Source organism: Prinia subflava, chromosome Z (genome assembly GCF_021018805.1).
Source record: "Prinia subflava isolate CZ2003 ecotype Zambia chromosome Z, Cam_Psub_1.2, whole genome shotgun sequence".
NCBI lineage: Eukaryota > Metazoa > Chordata > Aves > Passeriformes > Cisticolidae > Prinia > Prinia subflava.
Genome location: NC_086283.1, coordinates 3,592,130 through 3,598,129, shown reverse-complemented (window position 1 = coordinate 3,598,129; position 6,000 = coordinate 3,592,130).

Genomic DNA, 6,000 nt, shown 5'->3' with positions numbered 1-6,000 from the left:
TTTCTTAACTTTTGCTTTACCACAAGAAGGAAAATGTGAAACTCCTATCAGGCACTTGGATTCTAAGCACTTGATATTTGGGGCTGAGTCTCTGACTGAAGTAGGGGGGAGCTTGTGCCATGAAATTCAAGTCTGTTCCATGTCCTTTGCATCTGAGATTTAGTTTCACTTCTGCTTTTCTTTCAATGTTCATATTCTGTACACTTTTTTTGGTTATACCTCCGGGAAAGTCACTGATTATCTTCTGGTAAATGCTGAATTACATATTTACATCTGTGTTTGTGTTTATTTCAGATATCTGTAGCTGTAGTTCCTAAAAGCTCAACTACATCAACAGAATTGCAGGTGCAGCTCTGATCCCTGAAGGTATTTACCAAATCAGAGGGAGAGATTTATAACTCTGACTTCAATGGTGCTACACTGATTTACGTCAGCCAAAGAGCTTCTGCGTGCTTTTTAGAGTTATCTGCTTGACAACTTGTCCATCTTCTCACGTGACTCAGCTATTTTCTCTTCTTGGGCTCTAACCTTCTGCACATTAGTGGGTGTCATGGCAACTAAGGAGCAACCACACATAGCAGGCTAGAAAAAAAACCAGAACTGCTGAAGGTTAAAAAGTAAGTGGAAGAAATATTTCAGTTATGTAAAAAAAGAAAACAAACCTCCCCCCATCCCCAAACATGAAAGGCGCTCCGAACTGAACTTTGTGTGTTTTTCTGGTAAAGTATACCAGTGGCAATAAATGAATAGCACAGCTGGAACAGCTAACAGCAGTGTGATGGTTCAGTGAGGCATGTTGGCAGGCAGCAGGCTATGGGTTCAAATTTGGGCAGTTCTCTCCTGCCTACATAGGAAGGAGGCTGAAGACAGCAAACTCTGGAAATGTTAGGGTTCATGTTTTGACAGGTGTCTGTGGCCAAAGAAGTAAAGATGAAATTTGCCTTCGCACAGCTAGGAAGTGGATAAAATCTTTTTACAGCACTTTTTCCCAACAGAAAGTGCAGTGGGAGCTTGCTGTGGTGTGAGTTTGAGAAGAAGCTCTAGGGTGGGATGTGCTATAGTATGAGCCACCATGGCTGGGGTGGAGGTTGGTGATGGGGAGAGCCTCAGCAAAGAGGCTCATTGTGAGCTTTAGTGCAGTGTGATATGTATGCTGTGGGATCACAAGTCTCAAAAACACTCATTCAAAAAAAAAGCTTGGCCTCCAGTTCAAATACTCTTAATTTACTGACTTCTAGATAGTCTAAAGATGAGTGGAAATTAAGGAATGAGCCAGGCCTATAACTCAGAGATCTTAGACTTGCACCTGTGCTGACATCCTCTGGCCATTCCCATGTCTTTGCAAAACAGTTTTTCCAAGTGCAGAGAAGACAGTGTACAGGAAGCTTCTTCATAACTGCAGGATCTTAGGGTCTTCTAACCATGTTCAGCAAACAAATGTCTTTGCTTTAGCCAGCAGCTGATGGTAGTTCAGAGCTCCTAGATCATGGAGGGAAAGTAAGGTTTCTTAATAAGAAGTCTTACAATAACAAATGCATCCTGATCCTAGATTACTTATTCTTTTTAATTCAAAATGTTTCTTATTTCTGCTTTGCATTTGTCTAGCTCCATCTTTCATCCACTGAATATTTCAATATTGATTACAGATTCAGTATATAAGGCTCTGTGGTGAAAATCTCCCAGTGTTGAGACATAAAATGCTCCCATTTTGACTGGAATGTGTCACATTACAAGGCAATATCTGAAAAATAGAATTATTTTTTCATTTATAAACATTCTTCACTGAGGCACTTTTGGAGAATTGCAGGCTTTAAGACATGTCCGGAAATATCTTCTAATGGCATCCAGTGAAGGCACTCTAGAGCTCTAGGCACATTCAATGCTGAAAGAACATTTAGAGGGGTGAGGAGCCTGAAGAGCTTCTTGCAGGTGCTGTCATCAGAAGCCCTTTTCTCTTTCTGTGTTAGCCACTTTCAGACTGAACAATTTGAAATTACTGTGTTGTTCTGGGTTTTTTCACAATAAAGTTAGCAACTGCTCTGCTTACTTTATAGCAGTCACTAGAAACTACATGCCTATATATAAAGGAAGCTATCATGATGTGTACGTGTCATGTAATTTTGGTGCCTTTTTATGGAATAAGAATTTATTGAGACAGCAGTTGGATTCTTTGGGCTTTTCCTCTCCCTCTTTTCCTGCCTGTTACACCAAGGTCTTTCTTGCACACTACCTCTTGGATGTGAACGCAGCCAGCCTTGTCTTCCCACCTATCCCCACCCCAGCATTTCCCTTGGGTTAACTGCCAACTGCTTTCAACAGTACAGGTGGACACATTTGCCTCTATTTAAAGCACATTGGTTTAGGCATGGTCTTAGGATTGAAAATGTGTAGATTTAACTAGAAAAGAGTAACAACTCTGTTACTCTTTATCTTAAAATTAATAATGAATACAGGCCTAACCCTGCTTTTGCAATCTATATATAAAGATCTTCTTGTCCCCCACTTGCTTATAGACTTCCTGTGGCTCTGTCTTTCAAATGCTGCTGGTGCTGCAAGTTTGCAATGTTCTCTCTGCCACCCTTAGCTGCTCTGCTCAGGCTGAATCCTGTCCGTAACTCCCAGCACTGACAGATCAGGTGCTGAAGCTGTTGGGTTGGGTGAGAGGAGGTGTACAGCCCTACTCTGGAAGCTGTGTGACCACCCACCCTGGCTGCCCAGGAGGGAAGGGATGCAGCTGGAAAATCACCACACTGCAGCTATGGGAGATGACCCTGCCTTGGGGAAGAGGGTGGTATAATGCCTCAATTGCCTTTGTCTCAGAAAAAAATGACAAATTCACGACTGGGTAGTGGTTTCAGTATCCTTTGTATGGGTGGAGTGGCAGAGCTTTAAGACATATTTCTGCTTCTTCCCAGTTCAAATTTAGGAGGAGTAAAACCCAGCCCCAGTATAACCTGGCACTGACTCCATCCTGCTCTGAATTATCCCCCGCTGCCAGAAGAGACAGCCAAAACTCCCTGCTGCAGCCCCGTGCCACTCCCTATGGATAAACTGGTTTCAGAGTGAGGTGAAAGGGGAAGAAAAACAGAGCAGCAAATTATGCCAGGAGGAAAGCTTTGTTATATTTATAAGGCAGCCGGGTTAGGAGCCAGGGAGTGAGATGCTTGTGTAGTAATGGAATCAATTCTATAAATGTAGTTTAGAATGGATGGGAGGATGCAAGCAATTAATTTGTTTTATTATTTTTAATTTAAGCTTTATATTCAAGTGTAAAATATTTTATATACACAGATGCAAGAACATGCTGACTGAAAGTAAAAACAATATATGTGAATTTTCAGATTACTCTGAAAGAGGTTAGAGATTTATTGCTGGAAAATCACTAGGGAAAGTGATTTTTTGAAGTAAAAGGATGCAGGCCATGTCTCTCTAGGCTCAAGGACTGTGTTAAGACAGCAGGCAGAGAAACATCAGGAAAATAAATAAGGCACAAAATTGCATGCAAGAAAACAGCAAACAAAACCATAAATTTGTGATCCAAAGACAAGGGTAATGAGACTAGCAGCTACTGGGAATAAAATGCTTATGTGTGAGGATGAGGTCAAAACTCTAAAAAGGATTTCTAGAAGAGAGGAAGAAATAATTAGGCTTTTGTACATGGAATTTTTAATAGACTGAGAGGAGGAAAAAACACATAGATACAGGCTAGGGCAAAGAGCTGAAGACTACAAAAATTACTACTTTGAATCAGGTCTCCAATGTAATGTGGGAAAGACCCCAATAATAAAACTGGAGATGACTGAGCAGTGTATTTCCTGTGAGGACAAACTCCTCACTGCTCCATGCCTTTGTGAGGTTTAATGAATGGGGGCAGGCAGAGATGGGATGCAGTGAGCCAGGCAGGGACTGTGGCAAGGCTTGCTAGTCAAATCATATTTGCCACAGTGCTGCAGGGTTGGAGCTTGAGAGGTCTGGGACTGACTGGGGTGTGGAAGCACTTGCCAAAACCCCCTGGGCTGGTGAACCCTTGGACCAGCCTGCCTGGGCATGAGGAGGGGGCAAGGCAGCTGCTGCTGGGCCATCCCTCCTTGGGGCACAGGGGCTGCATCAAGGAACAAATTGGCTCCAGAGCTGGCATAACTGAATTGTCAAGTGTCACTGGTTTTAAGCAAGTTTTGGTTTATTTGATTGTTTTTGATTGGTTTTTTTTGGTTTAGGTTTCCCAGAGCTGCTCTAGTATAGTTGACTTTCCCAGTTGATAGTTAATGACGTGGGGATGGGAGGAAAATGAATCACCGAGGCTACGGGAAAAATTATTTTCAGGAGAACAATAATACCGTATATCAACAAAATGTTTTGTTCTGTCACTTGGTAGCTCATTGGCCAAGAGGCACCATCTTGCGATCTTTGTAGACTGAGAGCAATGGCTTATCTACACCTGAATTAGTAGAAGATATAAAGAGCTTCATGATTCTTGTATGATAGTCATAGAAAGAGTCCTATCTATAGAGATGAATGGTAGCTGGATTGAGGCCAAAGCCATCACATGCCTCTTTGTAGTAGTTGCATAAACAGAGAATGAGTAGATAATTTCCCGCTCTCTTCTGCTCTTGTCTAAGATCTGTCTTGTCATAGATAATTATAAATCAAAAATAATGAACTTCCACTTTCATGCATTTGAAGCTTTGGCATGAAGTGGTGTAAACAAGTTCTGAAGTCTACTATATGGGAGCATTAAACCTAATTATTAATAGATAAATAACTCTTCATCAAAAACTGAGGGAGGAGTTTGGGGCTGGTAGTATTTTATGCTAACATGTACATCCATAAATAGTAATAACTTGAGGATCCTGTGACTACTGTTGTGTTCACAAAATAGATGCACTCTGTGCGTAAATGAATAAAAGAGAGACGAGCTAGTTTAGCGTGCAGCCTGCGTGGACCTATGAGTCCTCCCCCAGACCACAGCTCTTCCTGTGCTCCTGGAATGCACGAGGATAATACTTCAATTCATGCCTCCTGGTTTGTGCTTTCAGTTCAGTGATTTGGCTCAAGTGAGGTGACACAAGGATTTGGCCTTTTCAGACTATGGTCTTTTATGAGTGGACAAGTTCTGCTCTTACATTTTTGAGTTTTCCTACAAAGCTGTTCACAACACTGAAAACTGAAAAGAATTATCAATGGTTAAATTAAGTGCTAGCAGTACAGTTAACCTTAGTGTTTTAATTTCAGCAAAAAGGCCTTTCATTGTTCATGTGTTTTCTAAAAATAAATCTCTTCCCTGAATCCAACTAATGCGTGGCTGTACAAATCCTTGTTTTTCCTCTAGGGTTATATACTCTTTATTATACATCCACTTAATTATTTCTCCTTCATTACCCCTTTTATCTGCGTACTTTAATGGTCACAGCTCCCCAGGCAGTGAAGCTCATTGCACCTATACCATTGCCATTGTACCCCTGTAGCATTGTCATCCAAACTCTGGATCCTTCAGAAGGATTTCTGCCTTAGTATTCCATGAGTCCTATTTTCCCTCTGAATAAAGACAGACCTCTTTGATAGGTCTGGCTGTATGTGACTGAAAGAAACAAGGCTTCTTAAATAAACCTGCTCCTGGAAGTTGCTCTGGGATTGCTTCTGCTTTAAGTTCCTATACAAACGCCATACAGCCTAGTGGATAAGAAGTATTTGTTTTCCCCAAAGAAAATTCTTGTATTTATTCCAGGCAGTAAAAGGTTTGTATCTTTTTGTTCTTTCTTAAGATGCCCCTATTTTGCTACAAAATCTTATCAGAAATTACTTAAGTTGATATATTGGGAAAGTAAATGCTGCAGTTAAAGAATCAGACCCAGCCTTGCAGTCTATACTGGAGAGAAGTTCCTGCTTGAGGAAAATGGTCAATATATAAACTGTATGTAAAATTTTCAATGCTTTCACAAGAATATTCTTGTATCATTTGGACTGGTCTGCATGACTAGTCGGGCTGAGGAGGTCAGGCTG